Below are 21,375 nucleotides of genomic sequence, written 5' to 3' on the forward strand. Positions count from 1 at the left end.
TGGGACTATGCCCAAAAGGCTATAAAACTGTCCGTACCCTTTGATTGAGCAATACCACTACTAGGTCTGTATGCTAAAGAAATCATAAAAAACAGGAAAAGGACACACATGTACAAAAATATTTAGAGAAGTTATTTTTGTGGTGGCCAAGAACTGGAAGTTAAGGGGATGTCTATTGATTGTGCCATGGCAGAATAAGTTGTGGAATATGAATGTAATAGAATACTATTATGCTATAAGAAATGAGCAGGGGGATTTGAGAAAAAAACTGGAAAGACTTACATGATCTGATGCTAAGTGAGCAGAACCAGGAGAACACTGCACACAGTAACAGCAACATTGTGCAATGATCAACTTTGACAGACTTAGCTCTTCTCAGCAATACAATGATCCAGGATGATTGCAAAAGACTCATGATGGCAAATGCTATCCACATCAAGAGAAAGAAGTATCCACAGCCAAAGAAAGAAGTATGGAAAGCAGGTCAAAACATACTATTTTCCCTTTTTATGTGATTTTCCCCTTTTGTTCTGTTTCTTCTTTAATAACAAATTGTTTGGTGTTTTGGGGAGGGGAGGTAGAAGGGAGGGAGGAAGAAAAAAATTTGTAACTCAAAATCTTATGAACATTGAATGTTGAAAACTATCTTTACATGTAATTGGAAAAATAGTATTAAGTGGGAAAAATAAGATAAAATTCTTCATAACCTGAACTGTTCATAAAAAGAAAAGGATGCTACAAAAATGACAGAGTAGAAGAAACAGGATAGCTGAGTTCTCCTGACATTCTGCTCCAAACACCTTTCATGCTTCCATTTAATTCTGGAGTAGCAGAGCCAACAAAAGGTCAAAGTGAAACCTTTTTCAGCCCAAGACAACTTAAGATATCAGGAGGAGAGGTCTGTGACACCTAAGTGGAGGTTGGCCCAGAATCCATGTAGCTGTAATACCAGCAATGGTATTTCGTGAAGGGCAAAGCAGCAGCAGCAGCTTTGAGAGATCTCTGCCCAGAGACAGTAATGGGATCAGACCACTAGTCATAAAGACATTACAGAAAGCTGCTGTGCTAGCACTGGCTATATGGGGTGGAGGGTGTTGTTTGGTTAACTACCTTGTCCATAGCCACTTCCAGGATACAGTTCCAGGGCAGAAGGGAGCACTTTTTGTCATAAGAAAGCAGGGGCTCTGAGGAGCAATAGTACTTGTAGCTTCAAGGGATCCCAGACCCTTCCTGGGTAAGGACCAGAGCACAGACCATGAAAGCAGTGGTTGTAATTCTTCCTGAATCACATGACACATCTGAAGCACTGAAAACTTCCAAATCCCCAGAGCTAGCTCTGAAAACAGCATCTTGAAAGAGCCTCAGGCTAGATGTGAAGCCAAGAGGACAGAGTAGAGGCAGTAACCCAGAGGAACCAAACTTTCCCCAAATTCCCCTCAAAATAACTTTAAGGTAACATCCTAAATTGAATTATGGAGAGGAAGAGCCAATAAAAGGTCAGGGTGAGACTTTTTTCCAGCCTAGAACAACTGAGAAGATTAGGAAATAAAAACAGCAAGGTCTGTGAAACTGTGTTAGGGACCAACCTGAAGTCCACAGGGCAGCAACACCAGTAGTGGACCTTATGGGTGACAAAGATAGCAGCCACAGCAGCTTCTGGAGGTTTTAGCCCAGAGACAGTGTAAGGGTGGGGTTACTGGTCAGAGATACATTATAAAGGACCCTTTGCTGGCACTGAGTTCAGGATTTGACATTATTTGGCAAAAAAAAATATTTCCCATGTGCAGTTCTAGGTCAGAGTTCTGGGTCACATCTGAAGGGATGGTAGAAGTACTTGTAGCCAGTCACAAGGGATCAAAAGGCCCTGGTCACAAGTTTGGGAGAATCACTAGTGCTTGCAGCTACAAGAAAGACACCTGGTCATAGTTTCAGGGCCAAGAGGACTGCTGGCATGTGGGGCTGCAGAGGAGGACGGGCCTTTCCTGAGTAAAGACCAGAGCATGGACTGGGAGCGTAGTAACCACACTTCTCTCCAGATGATACTGCCTTGTAAGCACTGAAAACTTACTGAGTCTTAAAACTAGCTCTGAAAACAGTAGCACTAAAAAGGCTGAAGCTTGGAATGGTACCTCTCCATACCTAGCCCCAGTTGAGCAGAGCCCAACCAACATAAATTTCAAAGTTAAGAAATGTTCTGGGAAAAAAGCAATGAGCAAACAATAAAAAAGAACTTGACCATAAAAAGCTACTATGGTGACAGGGAAGACCAAGATATAAACCCAGAAGTAAACTTTAAAACTACTATAAGCCAAACCTCAAAAAAATGGACAGAAGTCCAACAGGAATTCTTGGAAGAACTAAAAACTAAGAATGATAGAAGAAATGTTGGGAAAAGAAGTGAAAGAATGATGCAAGATAATTTTGAAAAGATAATTAACGGCTAGGTTAAAAAAACATACAAAAATACTGAAGAAAATAAGATTATGAAAGAAAATTGGCCAAATGGTAAAAGAGGCACAACAATTCACTAAATTCACTAAACAATTCACTAACAACTCCTTAGGAAGTAAAATGAGCAAAATGGAGAAAGAGGTAAAAATGCTCAGAAAAGTAAATAATTCCTTAACAATTAGAATTTGGCAATTGGAAGCTAATGATTCCAGGAAACATCAAAAAACCTTAAAATAACGTTAAACAATGAAAAAAATAACAATATCTGAAATTTCTTATTGGGAAAAAACTGACCTGGAAAGTGACTTGGGATAAATAATTTAAGAATTATTGAACTATCTGAATGCCATGATCAATAAAACAACCTAGACATCATATTTGAAGAAATTATGAAGGAAATTTGTCCTGATATAATAGATCCAGAGAATAAAATAGAAATGGACAGAATCCACTGATCACCTCCTGAGATTCCCAAATAAAAACTCCCAGGGATATTATAGCCAAATTCTGGCGCTCCCAGTCAAAGAGAGGATGTTTCAGTTAGTCAGAAAAAACAAACTAGGAATCATGGAGCAACATTCAAGATCACACAAGATTTAGCAGCTACCAATTTCAAGAAGCAGAGGGCTAGAATAAGAGATTATGAAAGCCAAAGGAGCTAGGATTACAATCATCAATAATCTACCCAGCAAAACTGAGTATAATTCTTCAGGGGAAAAAATAAACTTTTAATGACAGAGAGCTTCTAGTATTACCAATGGAAAAAAAATCCAAAGATGAATATAAAATTTGACTTTCAAATACAAAACTGATGAAAATCACAAGAAGGTAAAAATGAAAGATAAATAATAAGAATTCAATAAAGGTAAACTGTTTATATGCCTATATGGGAAAATGATAATTATAACTCCTAATAACTTGATGATTACTAGGACAGTTGGAAGGACTCTACACAGAGATCAGGGGTGTGAATTGATTGCATTAGGACAACCTCAAAAAAATGGATGTTCAAGAAAGAGGGATGCACTGGGAAATAGAAAAGAGAGAGGAGGAATGGAGAAAAAAATACCTCATGTAAAAGTAGGAAACAAGGAAGAGCTTTTAGAGTAGAGAAAAAATGAAGGGGCCAATGCTTGAACCTTGCTGTCAAGTTAATTTGTACGAAGAGGGAAGCATATCTTTATCTATGTCTATATATCTATATCTATATCTATATCTATATCTATATCTACATCTGTATCTGTATCTCTATGTATATATAGATCTGTATACCTATATCTAATCTATACCTATATCTTTCTCTCTATATATATAAAACTATATCTATCTCTATCTATCTATCTACTCATTTGGGTAAAGAAATCTATCTTCCTTTTTAGTTAAGTAAGAAGGGAAAGGGTTAAGAGAAAGGTGAGGTAGTGATAAAATGAAGGGTAGATGGAGAGAAGAAGTAGTCAAAAGTAAAAGAGAATTTTGAGAAGGGACATGGTAAAAAAAGAGAGAGAAAGATAAATACAAGAAAATAGGATGGAGGGAAATACATAGTCAGTAATCATAACTATGAATGTGAATGAGAGGAACTCTCCCATAAAGTGAAAGCAGATAGCAAGAATGGATTAGAAACCAGAATCCAACAATATGTTGTTCACATGAAATACACTTGAGACAGAAAGACGGAGTTAAAATAACCTGGAGCAGAATCTATTTGCTTCCCTCAAAACAAAAAATACAGGAGTAGCAATTATGATCTCAAAGTAAAAGCAAAATTAAAACTAATTAAAAAATGAAGAAAAACTAGATCTTGCTAAAAGGTCCTATAGACAATGAATTAATAGCAATACTGAAAATTTATGCACCAAATAGCATAACATCTAAAATCTTAAAGGAAAACTTAAGTGAGGTACAAAAAGAAAGAGATAGAAAAACTATACTAGTGGGGGACCTCACTTTTACCCTATCAGAGCCAGGTAAATCTGATCATTTAAAAAAATGAAAGAAGTTAAGGATGGAATAGAATTTTAGAAAAGTTAGATAGGATAGACCTCTGGAGAAAAAATAAGGAGAAAAGAGAGGAGTATACTTTTTTTTCTCATATGTACATGGCACAGTCACAAAAACTGACCTTGAATCAGGGCACAAAAACCTCACAAAACAAATGCAGAAAAGAATCAATATTAAATTTACCCTTTTCAGTCTATAGTGCAATAAAAATTACATTCAACAGAGGACCATGGAAGCATAGATTAATATTAATTGGAAAATACATAATCTAACCCTAAAGTTACTTTTCCACTTTATTTTTATTGCTTTTTTGCCACATGGCTACTATGAAAATATGCTTTGCATGACTTCACATGTATAATTGATAGCATATTGCTTGCTTTTCCAATGGATGGGGGAGGGTTGGAAGGAGGGAGAGAATTTGAAACACAAAATTAAAAAAATAAATGTTACATATAAATGACAAATAAGTAAGGAAAGGAATGTGCAAACTTATGCAGATTTGCTCTTCCCCATTAGAATGTGATCTCCCTGATGACAAGGGCTATTCAGGTTTTTGCTTTGTAACCTTAGTGTAAGATTGGCACAATACTCAACACATAGTGATTAAAAATCATCATCCATGCAAGCCTCTATATTTAGTGACTATTTGAATATGACATGGTCATATTTTGTGAATATATTATTAAGCCATCTTCAGAGTTCTTGCCTTTGCCATTTAAAATATTATCTTGTACAAATCATTGAATGTCTCTGGGCCTCAGTCTCCTTATTTGTAAAATTAGGAAATAGGACTAGGTGAGTTTTAGGAACCAATCAATATTTTTTTAATCTAAAATACAATAAATAATTCCTTCCTTCCTTCCTTCCTTCCTTCCTTCCTTCCTTCCTTCCTTCCTTCCTTCCTTCCTTCCTTCCTTCCTTTGTCTGCTTGCCCTTCTATGATCATAAAACTTTATGACATATAATAGCTCTATGACCCTCAGCATGGCACATAGTTTAAATACTATCAGTTGTATCAAAATTATTACTTTGAAGTGGAATACAAAGAAAGAGTTTCTTCACCAGGAATTCCTGACATCAGTGAAGCCAAGATTATTGAAAGAAAAAAAATAGTTGCTCAAATATGGACATGCCAACTTTGATATCAGAGAGACAAATACTTTTGGATACAGGGGATAGGAAAGAATCAATTACAGTATAATTGTCACTGCCAATTAATGACAAACTAAGGAAATAGTGCTGGAGGTCAGGGGAGGGGGATAACCTCTGGAGGGTACATCTTGCAATCCCAACCATATTTGAGTGGTCTTAAAGGAAATGCAGAAATGACAAATGCATCCAAAGTTAGATGAGACTTGAGCATGGGTGGATATATAGCAAATCACACATTTAGGGCAAAATTGGTGAGACTGGGAATCTTTCTCTCCTAAAATATGACAGTTTTAAAAAAAAAGTTTTGTTCCACAAATCTTCAGCACCTGTTTTCTATTAGTATAATCAGCACATTAACTGCATTCTACATGCAGTTTATTTTTGAAAAAATCTAAAATGCAAAAAAAATAACACCTGGAAAAATGCATTCAAGGTGATATATGCATTTTCTGTTATTTTCTTTTAAAAATGTTTTCAAGCATGGCAGGGCAAATGAATGAATACTCAAATTTTTGCACCTAGACATTTGATGCTAGAAACTAAGGGTTTCCCTTCCCTGAATTGTAATGCACCTTTTAACACCATGCCAAGAATTCTTTTCCACATTGCATGAGAAAAGAAATGTCCACTTGTCTGATGCTTTTTTTCCCCCTCCTTTCATGAAGCAAAAACTTTCCCTGCTTCTGACAAAATATCGGAAAAGCTTTGTCCCTAAGGTGAACTGGTGTCTTTTGGTAGATTCAGAAACACTTTAAGAGGAAAAAAAATAAAAGCAAGCTTTTCAATAGTTCTGAGCTTTTATTTATTTAAGAGCTTTGAGAATCCACTCCACAGTTTCTAGCCTTTAGCATGTGAATCAGTATAAGGAGCAAAGCTTGTAGGAACCATTTCTTTGTGATTTGTCACATAAAATTAGAATGCAACAGGAGAATACATTGTACTCTTCACTTTGGCATCAAGATGCATACCATAAAGAGAAGATTTCAGCACCACATTTTAGACCTCAGTCAAGGGAGATGGATGATGGGATCAACCATATTTATTTCAGCGGTCTGTCTGAATTCCAATGCATGTTCATAGCTGGGCTCAAGTCCTGACTCTTACTCATACTGCCTGTGTGACACTTGGCACTTAACATTTTACTGTCCTAGTCAAGATTCTAAGAATATAATCTGCAGATAAATTACCATCTTGCACTGGTGGGAGGAGCTTCCTTCCCTATGATTTCTTTATCCCAATGAAACCATCAATATGTTCTCTATCCCTGTGAATTTGGCATGTATTCAGCATAATAAGCCTTGTAGATAGAAAAAAATTTAAAAAAGCATTCCCTGTCCTAAGGGAAGTTACATTCTTTCTTTCTTATTTTTTTCAATTTTAAAATACATTTAATCATTTTCTCATATCATAAACTGCCTGCGTTTTGTGTCCTCTTGACCCCATATTTAAAATTAATTTTTTTTTTTTTAGTTTTCAACATTCACTTCCATAAGGTTTTGAGTTCTAAATTTTCTCCACCTCCCTCCCCTGCCCCTTCTCCAAGATGGCATGTAATCTGATGTAGGTTCTACATATATGTTCATATCAAACAAATTTTCATATTAGTCATGATGTAAAGAAGAATTGGAACCAAGGGCAAGAACCAAGAGAAAGAAAAAAAAAACAAAACAACCAAAGCAAAAGTGAGCAAATAGTGTGCTTCTATCTTCATTTGGACTCCATAGTTCTTTCTCTGGATATGGATAGCCTTTTCAATTGTGAGTCTTTTGGAGTTGTCTTAGATCCTTGCATTGCTGAGAAGAGATAAGTCTATCAAAGTAAATCATCACAAAATGTGGCTGTTACTGTGTACAATGTTCTCTAGGTTCTGGTCACCTCATTCAGTATCAGTTCATTTAAATCTTTCCAGGGTTTTCTGAAGTGAGCCTATTTGTCATTTCTTATAGCACGATAGCACTCCATTACATTCATATACCACAACTTGTTCAGCCATTGCCCAATTGATGGGCATCTCCTCAATTTCCAATTCCTTGGCACCACAAAAAGAGGGCTGCCATAAATATTTTTGTACACACGAGTTGGGAAGTTACATTCATTAGGCAGGGAGTGGAATATTTATATAGATAAGAAATTAAAAGCTAATTTGAAAAGATTAAGGTCTAAAATTTATGTGGATTAGTAAAGGCATCCTAGAAAAGATGAGTGCCAGAGTTGAACCTTGAATGATGCTAGCCATTTTAAGAGATAGAAGCAAAGAAAGGGTACATACAAGGCACAGTTAACAGACTGTACAAAGTAACAGATTGTGGAGATGGAACCTCAATTTCTGGGCACAGCCCAGAGGCCATTTTGCCTGGAATATAGAGTGCACAGAGGGGAATAATATCAAATTAATCTAGAATGACTGATTGTGAAGGACCAGCTTGATTTGTTTAAACAAATTGTTGAATCCAGTAAATATAGAATGGGCAAAAGTAATGATATTGACATTCATTACATAAGAAAATATAGCAAGGGCAAAAAAAATCATAACAAAGAAGTCAGTATAGACCAATACATATACACAAACACACATAGACAAACACACCTATGTATATGTGAGCATGCATGTGAATATGCATGTATACATGTATGTATGCATATAAGGAGGTACAGAGAGTAACAGGGAGGGAGGAAGGGAGAGAGAGAGAGAGAGAGAGAGAGAGAGAGAGAGAGAGAGAGAGCACCAGTAGACCCTTCACGTCCTTGTGAAAGATACAGACATTGCATCCATTGGTAATATTCTGCAGTTTAGAGCACAGGGTCATTCATCATACATTATTGAAAAGAATTATTAATGAATTGATGATTAGTGGCTGTTGGACTGAGGCATGTCACACCAAAATAATTCTTTAGATTAAACTGGAAGGGGACAACACATTGATGAGAAATAGGACAGATCTCTACATGTGTCTAGTTATCTATACCTGCTAGCACCAGCTACTGAGGCCCAGAAATGAAAGTTCCTTTTCCCAAGGTCCTTGTCACTCTCAAATATTTCTGCAGCAAAACAAATATCATTTTTATCATTGGAAACGACTTTAAAGAAATGGCATTAACCTCATCTTTACTGCTGCACCCTAAAAAAAATGGGTCTTTTCCAACTCATTTGGAGCTGACACCTTCCATACCTGTTGTCTCTTACATTGGAACATGAGATCTTTGAGCACAGGACTTACTTTACTGTTCTATTTGGATCACCCCGCATGTAGCACAGCACTTTATACAATGTAAGCTGAATGAATACTTTCAGGAGAAGAAAGAAGAGGAATAAAGCAGGGCAGGAGAAGGAAGAAGAGGAAGAAGGGATGGGAAGGGCTATTCTGTACTGTTCTCCTATGAGAAGTCCCAAGATTCCCAGAATTCTTCATAGTTTTCATTTATTACACTGAAAGAAAATACCATTACATCTCTGTGCTGGCCTTTGTTTATACATTTCCCAGCTGATGATCACTGCTTTGTTTCCAACCGTTTGCTGTCAGAATCAGTGATGCTATGAACAATGATGTTATATGGCTATAAACAACAATAACAAGCAAGAATATGCCCTACAACTGACAGGAAAGATAATAAGATGAAGAGGTTAAAGACATATATATATATATATGTATGTGTATATATGTATGTATACATACATACATACGTATGTATGTGTATATACATACATACATATATGTGTGTATGTGTGTATATATGTGTATATCTGGAAGGAGTACTCATATGAAACTATGTATATTTCAACGTATTAAATATTTCATAAACAACAACTGAAGATGATCTGGGCAGTTAGGTAGCACATTGGGTAGAATGCCAGGCTTGTAGTCAGAAAGACTCATCTTCATAAGTTCAAATCTGGTCTCAGACACTGACTAGCTGTGTGACCCTGAATAAGTAACTTAATTCTGTTTGCTTCAGTTTCCTCATAAGCAAAGTGAGCTGGAAAAGGAAATGGCAAGCCACTCTAGTATCTCTATCAAGAAAACCCCAAATGTTGTCATAGTCAGACAAAACTGAAAAATGATTGATCAACAACAAAAACAGTCTATGGTTATCCTACAATATTTAAATTTATTTTATTGATGACTTTTCTGTTTTTGCATCACACTTATTTCTTGATCTCTGTCCCTTAGATCATAATGTCCAGACTGAACTCTCTTAGAAGGAAAGAAACAAAGAATAATCCAAAGATTTTGTTAGCCATCGACCAGGGGATTCCTAGTTTGGGAACTCCCATCATCAAAATAGATCTCAAACCATCTATAACTTAGTAGCTAATTTCAAAAGAGTGTCTATACCCATATCATACTTGCCCATGTTTTTCCAGATAATAATTGTCACAGGCCCTATTTGAATCCAGGTCTTCCAGATGACAAACCTCACATTCTGCATATGATGCAACACTAACAAATAGAATATAAAATATACATTACATCCAATATATTTCTAAGTGTTTGTGATGGACCTTTTTATTCCAGTGTGGATCCCAATCCATCAATACCTTCTTAGCCTGTGGAATTCTTGTTCATTTTCTCCTATGAGAGAATTCCTCTAAGAGAGTCTTCACAAAGTGTTCAGGGATTCCTTTTTATAATCTTGATATTAGAAGGTTTAACATAAATGCATTCCTATATAAACAGTATATAATATCTACTACATGACAGGCTATCTGTCTGTCTATCTGAGTTTCTGTCTACATATACCATATACTGTGCTATATGTAATATATGCTATATATTGTATTATATTTATGTGTGTTTATATATATGTACATATACATGTATAAAGACATAGACATCTATTTCTTTCTTTCTGCACTATACTATAAAAGTAACCAATAAAATGGAAATTCCCAGTCATCAAAAAGACAAATAATGGACGCATAGTGAGCATACAAAGTCTGTCACATGTTAGCAAAGACAAGTTGCATGTTAGAAACCACATATTGGGGAATAGCACCAAAGATTGAAAAGAAGAGCAAGGGATGACAGATGGGCAGGCTGGGTGTCACAGTGGATTATAGATACACACACACATACACGCATACACACATATACATACACATATGTGTATGTATATATGCACATATATGTTTGTGTCTGTGTGTATATATATCCTATCTACATGTGAGGTGTGTATATACACACACATTATGCACTGTGACAGCTAGACTCAATTTGTATACATGTGTATGTGAAGATATATATGAATACATAAATATATACATATGTATGCATATGTGTGTATATAAGATAAAAATTTCAAGAGAGAAACTGTGGTGTATTTGCAACAAAGTTGGGATCAGTCATCAAGGACTGTGTTCTATTCGTGTCTCTGATTGGGTGAACCTGAGCAAGTGACTTTACTCCTTAGTTCCCCAGGAAAATCTTTAAGATTTATTATTCAGATAAGTTTCCACTGCACTGGTAGAGGGGTTTCCTCACCAGGAATTGTCTAGTTCAATTAAATCCCATTCATGATTCCAAAAAAATCCCCCAAACAAAATACCAAAGAGAAGATGTGAAAGGAATTTCTTATTTTTGTATGGGCAAGATCATATAATCTACTCTGCTTAAAGTCAGCCTATGTGCCTGGTGAAGGGGGGCCAGTTCTTTGGGTTGTTCTGTTTGCTATTTTTATGGCTGTCTCTCCTCTGATGCAGCTCACTAACTCTTTGTGCAGAAGATGGTGGCAGCAGGCTAATCCTTTCTAGCAGCATGGAGCAGGCTGAAGGTCAGCCAAACTTGATAACAATGACAACAGGGGTAAAATTGTGAGATGAGCCGAGCTCAAGGTTCTCATGTCTTTCTTTATTGAACAAAAACAATTCTGGTCATTGAATGAGATTGTTTGATGGACTCACTCACATAGAATACAGGCTTTGGGTCCTCTCATATTGAATTTCTTATGGTGTTTCTTTTTGTGTATGTGCTAATCCAAGCAGATTCTTTTCCCTCAATTTCCTGGTAACCAAGTACAAGAAGAGAAGCCACTGTCAAAGTTAACAGAAAGCAACAGAGTGAGCTAAAGCAAGGTCAGAATGGCTTAACAATTGATAAGATGGTTAAGTGGCACAGTAGATAGTTGGAGTCAGGCTAGGAGTCAAGAAGATCTCAGTTCAAATCTGACCTGGCACAATGACTAAATGTATGACTCTGGGCAAGTCATATAGCCACAGTTTCCTCATCTGGAAAATGGAGAAAATAATAGCATCTACCTCCCAGGGTTGTTGTGATTATCAAATGAGATAATATTTGTAAAGCTTTTAATCATGGTGCCGGGCACAGTGTAATTGCTATAAAATCATCATCACCATCATCATCGTCATCACCATCATCATCATCACCATCATCATCACCATCAACATTATCATCGTCATCATCACCATCATCATCATCACCATCATCATCATCACCATCACCATCATCACCATCATCATCACCATCACCATCATCATCGTCATCACCATCATCATCATCACCATCATCATCATCACCATCATCATCATCACCAGTCATCATCACCATCATCACCATCACCATCAACATCACCATCATCACCATCACCATCATCATCACCATCATCATCGTCATCATCACCATCATCATCATCACCATCACCATCACCATCATACAGAGAAAACATGACCAGATGTTATGTTAGGTCACATCTGAATACCAGAATTTAGGAAGGACATTGGTGACCTAGCTGATGAGCATTCCAAGGAAGGAGAGGAGGATGAAGAAGGATTACCACATTATACTATGTGACCTATGATCCCTCAATGAAATTGGAAATTTATAACCTGGAGAGAAGAAAAATCTAACAGAGAGAGGGATATGAGAACTGAATTCAAATATATAGTGTGAGTCAGTAGAAGGAAAGGAAAGTCACCATCATCATCACCTCCCAATAAACAATTACAGTTACCCAAATGTACAATCCATAGCCTGAGGTGTTAGTGTTGACACCCACCCCTACACTGTGAGTGTTAACAATGAATGGAAGGAAACTTGCAGAGAATATCCTTGTTTACAGCAGTGCTGGAAGGAACTTTTAAAGTTATGCAGTCCAATACAGTCATTCTATATACAAGGAAACTGAGTCACAGCTTAAAAGTTTTTTCCCAGGTGGATACAAGTGTTACTATACAGACTCTGAAATCACTTTCCAATTTTGAAATTATGAGTTTCAGGGGTACTTGTCAGGTGACATTTGGCTCCAATCACAATAAGAATTCATCCATTTACTTGGAAAGAAGAAGGAGGAGGAGGTGGAGGAAGAGGAGGAGGAGGAAAGGGAAGATAGAATGGCCACAGAATGAGAAGCAAGGGAAAAATGAAAAAGTAAGGACAAAAAGATTCTCTTTTTGGTATAGACATGAAATTTGAACTCTTTGGAGATATTTCAATGTGAAACTTTTTTTCCTCTGCTGTATATGTGGTACTTATGCGCAAATTACAGACTTTGAGTCACCTCAAGCCCTAAGAGGTTAAATGACTAACTCACAGTCACAAGACCCTGCTATATCAGAATCAGGACTTGAACCTAGGCCTTCCATGCTCCCATGCTGACAATCTAGCCACTGGGCCCTAATGCATTTGCTGACAGCATTGCCAAACTCCCTCTCTCTTCCCCTCTTTTTCTCCCCCTAGCTCTCCTTCCCAGGCAGTAGTTAGGCTCCTCAGCTGTTTGGGGTCCAGGATATATTCCTGCTCAGTGTCACCAGATCCAGAGTTACTGCTTCAGCATTACCCCTTTGCCCATAGGCAGAAGAAAAATGATTTAGATTTGGCTCTGCCCTTCCCCCCTCCCCATATTGCTGCTGTTATTGCAGGCCAGAAGAAGGCAGCCAAACACCCAGGGATGGTGCTGCATCAGGCTGCTGAGTCATGGAAGGGAGGAATGCCTTTAAAGGGAAGATTTCAAGGTGGCATAAAGATGCAGCATAGCTGGGTTTGGACAGCAGAATGAAGGAAACAAGCATTTACTAAGTGTTCACTATGTGCCAGGCATCATGCTAAGCATTTCTTGTCTGATCCTACAATAACCCTGAGGGTAGGTGCCGTTATTTTCTCCATTTTTCAGTTGGGGAAACTGAGGAAGAGAGAAGTTAACCAACTTGTCCAGAGTCACACAAATGCCTGAGGTCAGATTTGACCTAACATATCCTTGATCTCAGACCCACTATTGACTTTGCCATGTTGCTATGGAAGACGTCTCCAAATCAGAATGGGCCAGAAAGTCCACTTCTGGAGACTGGAGATGAAGGGGAGATTTACCTGAAAAATATAGGGCAGCAAGGAGACCAGAAGGCAGGAACTATGGCTTTACAACAGGACTGTGAAGGGGTTGGTGGAAGAGGAGCTTACCCCCTCACTCTGACATCTGCTCTACCAAACTTCTTAAGGGAAAAGAAGGAGGCAGAGAAGGAATTCTGCTTCCCTGTTTGGGGATGACCTCATGTAGGGAGGTGGGGGTAGGGAGACAGGAGCTAAGAGAAGAAGATGAGAAAAGCATCATTCAAGAATGCACAATTATCATTACTTTTCTCTAAGTCACCTAGGAGGAAGTAGGAATAGGTACAGGCTTCTGGGACAGTCACACCATTTCCTACCTCCTTGCTTTTGCATAGGCAGTCCTCTATAATGGAAAAGCACTCCCTCCTCAAATTCTTTTATCTTATTTGTTTCAAGGTACTGCTCAAATGCCAACTCCTATAGCAGACTTCTCCTGATGCCCATAATGGTGACCTGCTGCCTGAAATTTTTATGTGAATGGGTATAGTCACTCAAAGGATTAATTTAGGAAGTGATTTCTGATACTTTCTCCAGTAATGGAAACTCCTAGAGGGCAAGGATGTTTTTTTTTTTTTATTTTTGTTTATGTGTTTTTATCTTTGCACCTTCTTTACCTAACAAAGGAGTTGTTTATTAAGGCTTCTTGGATTGGCTTGGTTGGGAAGCATTAAGGAAAGAATAGTTTAGGAAATAAATGACCAAATGCCAACCTCTCCCACTCCCCCCAACCTCTTAAGGAAATTATACTACAAAAGCCAAAAATCATTCAGACTGGATAAATTAATTGGGATGTCTGAAGTGTTCTGTGAGCCAAACTCCTTTACTCTCAGTACCTATTTAACTTATCCAGCCCCCTCCCAGAGACTCTAAATGTATAATCAGGAAAATCATTAGACAACAAATCGTGGGCAAATGGAAGCCTTTATTTTTCAACTCTGTAGCGGGCTGAGGTTTTGTTGCTGGCTGGCAGAGGCATCATGGTGTTGGGGAAGACATGGCTTTGCGTAAGAGTTCTGTCACTTACCATCCATGCAAGCATGCGCAGACTATTTACCTTCTTTGAATTTCAATCTCATCAGCAAAATGGGAGTAATCACCCACCAGCCACTTGTATTAGAATTGTTGGGAGGAAAACACTTGGCACAAAGTCCTCTGTGAAGGATGAGCTAATATTGGCGACACACACAATGACCTTGAAGTCTAAATGAGGTCAGCAGGACATTTTTGGGGAAAGGTTGGCTGGACTGTAGCAACAAAGCTGCTTGCTGCTGCTGAGGAGGTGTAAGAACAACAACACCAGCACACAGGACGGCTGCTAGCAGAGATTCTTTGATCTACTCTTCCCTTTCTTTTAAAGAAGACTTTATTTTTTTATTTGATATTTTTAGTTTTCAGCATTGATTTCCACACGATTTTGAATTACAGATTTTCTCCCCATTTCTACCCTCCCCCCCAAAGCTGGCATATATTCTGATTTCCCCATTCCCCAGGTAGCCCTCCCTTCTGTCACCCCACTCCCCCCCATACCCTTTTCTCTCACTTTCTTGTAGGGCAAGATAGATTTCTATGCCCCATTGCCTGTATATCTTATTTCCCAGTTGCATGCAAAAACAACTTTTTTTTTGAATATCTGCTTTTAAAACTTTGAGTTCCAAATTCTCTCCCCTCTTCCCTCACCACCCACTCTCCCTAAGAAGGCAAGCAATTCAACATAGGCCACATGTGTATCATTATGCAAAACCCTTCCACAATACTCATGTTGTGAAAGACTAACAATATTTTTCTCCCTCCTATCCTGTTCCTCTTTATTCAATTTTCTCCCTTGACCTTGTCCCTTTTTGAAAGTGTTTGCTTTTGATTACCTCCTCCCCTATCTACCCTCCCTTCTATTGTCCTCCCTTTTTAATCCACATCCTCCTTCTTTCCTGTGGGGTAAAATGCCCAATTATGTGTATATGTTACTCCCTCATCAAGTCAAATCTGATGAGAGCAAGATTCACGCATTCACTCTCACCTGCCTGCTCTTCCCTTCCAATGAACTGCTTTTCCTTGACACTTTTATGTGAGATAATTTACCCCATTCTATCTCTGCCTTTCTCCCTCTCTTGTTATATTCCTCTCTCATCCCTTAATTTGATTTTATTTTTTTAGTTATCATCCCTTTCATACTCAACTCACCCTGTGCCCTCTGTCTATATATATATACATACATATATATATATATATACACACACACACACACACACACATATATACACACATACATATATATATATACATACACACATATATATACACATACATACATATATGTGTGTAAGGTGTATATATATATATATATATACACACACACACACACACACACACACACACACACACACATATATATTCCCTTCAGCTACCCTAATACTGAGGTCCCATGAATTACACACATCATCTTTCCATGTAGGAATGTAAACAAAAACAGTTCAACTTTAGTGAGTCCATTATGATTTTTCTTTCTTGTTTACCTTTTCATGCTTCTCTTGATTCTTGTGTTTGAAAGTCAAATTTTTTATTCAGCTCTGGTCTTTTCACTGAGAAAGCTTGAAAGTCCTCTATTTTATTGAAAATGCATATTTTGCTTTGGAGCATTATACTCAGTTTTGCTGGGTAGGTGATTCTTGGTTTTAATTCTACCTTCATTGACCTCTGGAATATCACATTCCAAGCCCTTCCATCCCTTAATGTTGAAGCTGCTAGATCCTGTGTTATTCTGATTGTGTTTCCACAATACTCAAATTATTTCTTTCTGGCTGCTTGCAGTATTTTCTCCTTGATCTTGGAGCTCTGGAATTTGGCAACAATATTCCTAGGAGTTTTCTTTTTGGCTCTCACTATCCTGTTACTCACTGTTTCAAGGTCAGAGTCTATCACAACCATGTGACTCAAACTCATGTGACTTATGCTTTCTTGTGATTTAAGTAGGTCATCAAAGACTCTTGATTCAACAAAAGGCAAGGCTCAGTCAAAGGCACTTGGTTGCCTTAGTGCTGGGAAGCACTCCAAAAGAAAATAAAAACAGCAAAGTCCCACTTTGCTTGCCATTACACGGACCCAAGTACAACAACTTTTTAAATCCTCTCACTACTTAGAATTCCCTATTCATTGTGGCAAGCCAGTTCTAGATTTGGGTCCACATACTCACAGCACCACTTTCTGGCAAAAAATCCAATTGGTTTGCTTTTTCTTATTTCTTCTTATGTTCTCATGCAGGTTGTCTCTTCTCCTTTGGGAGCCTGAGCTCTCTTGCATCTCAAAAGAAATTGGAGGGAAACCTAGAATGTCACTTGGACTCCAAACTAGCTTGCCCACTTGTAGAGCAGACCTGGTCCCTTAAATCACATCAAGGGAGATAGAAACAAAACAAAATGAACAGCAATCCAATCCTGGATCATCACAGCTGGGTCCTGGTTACTCACAGCATGAATTACTATTCACTCCACACCTTCACTTTCATTTTGCTGTGATTGTTATAAAGGATGGCCTGGTGTGAACACAGTACATCAGCACCAAGGACAGTACAATAATGACTTAGAGAACACCTCCTTCTCTCAACTAAGCAAAAGAGGAGGTAGTTACCCTCAGCCCTAGCTTTGCTGCTCCATCCTGATTATGAGTATGCATTTATCTACAGAATGATCCATTCTATGTCTTTAGGACATTAAATATATAGAGCACACACAAAGCAGGAAATCATGTAATTGGGAGTACATGGTTTGATATGGCAGTATACATAACTACATTAATGTTCAACCCAAATTATGTTGATTTTATCTACATGTGCTCTCTGCAACTCTTCAGAATGCTAAAAGAAGTGCCAGAAACAATAGCGTATTAGAAGAAATTCCCTCTTCTTTAGAAAGTGGAAAAAATGACAACAAAATCTTCAAGTTAGCAAGGAGTCTTAACGTGTCTTAGAGGAAGAATGCTATTACATAGATTACCTAGTACAGTCATCTCCCTTAATCATTTTGATGGATTTATGATGTGATCACTGCCTTACTCCCTCTTACAGTAGAAGTCATAATCCATATATTTTCATGCTGTCATTGTTATCCTCATGTTTCTGTGAATCCTGTATACAGGATGGTCCCAAATACTCTGAACAGCTTTTTTCTGCTTCTTTAAAATTTGTTGATGAAAATACACCAAATATCCATCTATGTAATATAATTTATTTTTTCTACATTATCCACCCATAAAACCATATCTAAGGTGGTTAACTAGGGCTTTATTCCAAAGTGGCAAAATATGGACCATATTCTACAATGGGGCTGACAAGAATTCCATTGAAGAAATAATTAAACAAGCAAGAGTAGTCAGAATTTGCTACATCCCTTCTATATGCCAAATTCTGTGTGAGGCAGGGAAGAAACAAAGGGAAGAGAGAATGAAACCTTCTATGCCATCTAAACATTAACATCACAATGGAGCTTAACTAATTCCAGTCTGATTAGTATTTATTAGGTGCTAAGCACTGAGGATATAGTTAATAAAAAGATAGTTAGTGGCCTCAAGGAGCTCATAGTCTAATGAAGAGGGCAACAGAACAAAAAATGAGGGAGAAAACTGACAATGTGGGGGAAAGCGAGTACCTGTCCCAGGGGCACCTGTTTTCTTGTAGTTGAATAGCAGAGCAGCAGATTCAGTTTTGTTCTTGTTGAGTTGTTCCAGTTGTGTCCAACTTTTGGGGTTCCCGTTTGGGGTTTGCTTGGCAAAGATACTGGAGTATCTCACCATTTCCTTGTCCAGCTCATCTTATAGATCAGGAATTGAGGCAAACAGGGTAAAGTGACTTGCCCAGGATGACACAACACATAGTTCATGCAGAGTGGCCTGAGCCAAATTCCAGTTTATGCCTTTTATAGAGGAAGTCACTCACCCCTCCAATCAGAGTGGAGAAGAAGCTGAGGGAAGTGGTATCAGTCAAAGCAACTTATTGCCAAGAATAGTTTAAGATAGAAAGCCAAAAATATGGTGTGTGCCTGCAGCTTCTTCCTAGATAAGCTTCTCTATGGCCCATGCCAGTCTTGCCTTGATTTCTCCCCATCCCTAACTCCCACCCCTGTCTTGTCTGGCTGTTGACATCCTTAATGGAACTCTCTTCTCCTCTTGTTGCCCAACCTATCATTGGAAATGTGGTGCAGTGTACATATACCCACACCACACACTCTTATAGTGCCCTTTCAATCCACTGCATTTTTAATTCTTTGTAGGTGACAGTATCCTGTTACTCACAAACATACGGTATCTTGGGGAAATATGGGAGTAAAATCAAATTACTTTTTTTTTTTACAGGGAATACCATGAGGAACATTTATGGCTCTATCCAGATTTGCCAGTGGGATCCAACCCAATCTACTCCTCCTTTTCAAACATGGGCTTAAGGCATTATCTAATGAAAACATCTGTCAAGAATGTATTAAGCTAGACTGGCTTGTTAAGTACTCACTATATCCTGGTCACTGTGTTGGATACTGGGAACAACAATGACAGAAATGAGATAGTCATTAACATCAAGGAGCTTATATTATGTCAAATGTAAGATTAATTGATTAATTCCCATTTCAGAGATGAAGTAACTGATTCAATCCATACACTTTAATGTTACTCTTCTTTTTAACCATATAATTTTGAGCTGTTAAGCCAGGTAGGGGCAGGGGTGAGATTCAAATAAATTAACAAATGTTTCTCTGCCTTAATGGCCATTGAGTGAATGTTGGTAAATGTGTATAAATATGTGTATGTGTGTGTATATGTGTGTATGAGAATATGTACAGTCTGTGAATGTGTGTCAGCTTGTGTATCTGTGAATGTGTGTGGATGTATATTAGTGTGTAAGTGAACATATGTAAATGTATATGAGTCTGTGACTGTGTGTGGGTGGGTATTTGTGAGTGTATGAATGTGTATAAGTGGGTGAGGGAATGTTGTTGAATATGTATGAATGTATGTGTGTGTGTGTGTGTGTGTGTGTGTGTGTGTGTGAATGTATTTGTGGTAAGGCACTAGACCAGCTCAAAAAATGATCTCGCATTGGGTTGGGTACCTGGGGTTGTTGTGCCCATGGACTCACAGGCCGACTTCTCCCAGGAGGCAGCCAACACCATCCTGAGACTTGGAGACATCAGGACTAAGGTAAGCTCAGGGCCAGGAAAGTCAAAATTTCTCTTGAACAGATTTAGTTACACTGAAAGGCTAAATCTAAGGCACCAAGGACAATCTGACTTTTTAGCACATCTCCCCCAGTCCCCCTCCTCCTGACCCCCATGGAACACTCCCTCTGAGCCCTTGGCATCCTTGATTTCCATGACATGAGTCCCTCAGTCATCAGGATCAGTTGGGACCAGCTCTAGTCAGGTCTCAGGCCCAGGGAGAAAGAGGCAGGCTGATTACCAAAAGGGGAGAGGGAGCTGGCAGAGGGAGGAGGGTCAGTAAGGGCTGGACAAGGTGTGTAAGGGCCAGAGGGTGATGGTGGTCAGGGGTAGTGGGGGGTTGGGGGGTGGGGGGAGCCGAGGCCATGTGTTGGGTGGCTTCCACCATCAGCACCCTCTGTATCCTCGTGCTAGATACAGTAGGAGTGGCAAGCAGGCAGGAGGCTGAAGGCCCTGGGAGAAAGCCCAAAGTAAGTGCTTGCTTTTTCTTACCTTTATGCTGAGGCTCAGTTCCAGCCCTCTACCTTTGCTGCTGGCCCCTGGAGCTGGGCTTGTTGGGTGATTCATTCAGGAGCAGTTGGAGAGGGAGGGAGCAGGGGAGGGGGAGGGGCTAAGCCCATTGCAGCCTCTGCTGCTGCTGCGATCACCCCCTGCATCCCACCACCCTCCGCTTCCTGCCCGAGAGGCAGCAGCTTCTGCTTGGGGTGTAGCCAACCCTCCTTTCCTGGGCCTGGCTCTCACCTTCCCTTCCTTCTTCCATCCAGTGCTGGCACCTCATTACTGCATTCTTGCTTTCCCCTGCGCCTCCATCCTGGATCCCATTCCCAGGTCAGGACATAGCACTACCTTTGGTGGGTGGGCAGGGAATATATATTTGTGATTTCCACATTGGGTGGCTGCCCAGGAGCCCACCTTAGAGAGAACTCTGATTACAATTGCCATTTTAACAACCAGTTCCTGCAACTCAACATAAAATTAGGTATGGGTACTTCCAAATCAGTGCTAACCAGCTGAATCCCACCACTGGGTAGAGGAATCGATAGGAAAGTCCTCTTCGTGAGCTACAGCATGGGTCACGGGGAGAGCTGAAGTATGCAGTAAACTTCAGCCTTTCAACTGTGATCATTGAATAATAAATAGGACAGATCTGTTTTAAAATCCAGCCTCCAGTACAATTTATCTGGGACAAGCCTCTGATCCTGTATATTTCTTCATCTATGAGAGAGAAAATCTTT

This window comes from Trichosurus vulpecula, chromosome 3 (genome assembly GCF_011100635.1).
Source record: "Trichosurus vulpecula isolate mTriVul1 chromosome 3, mTriVul1.pri, whole genome shotgun sequence".
Classification (NCBI taxonomy): domain Eukaryota; kingdom Metazoa; phylum Chordata; class Mammalia; order Diprotodontia; family Phalangeridae; genus Trichosurus; species Trichosurus vulpecula.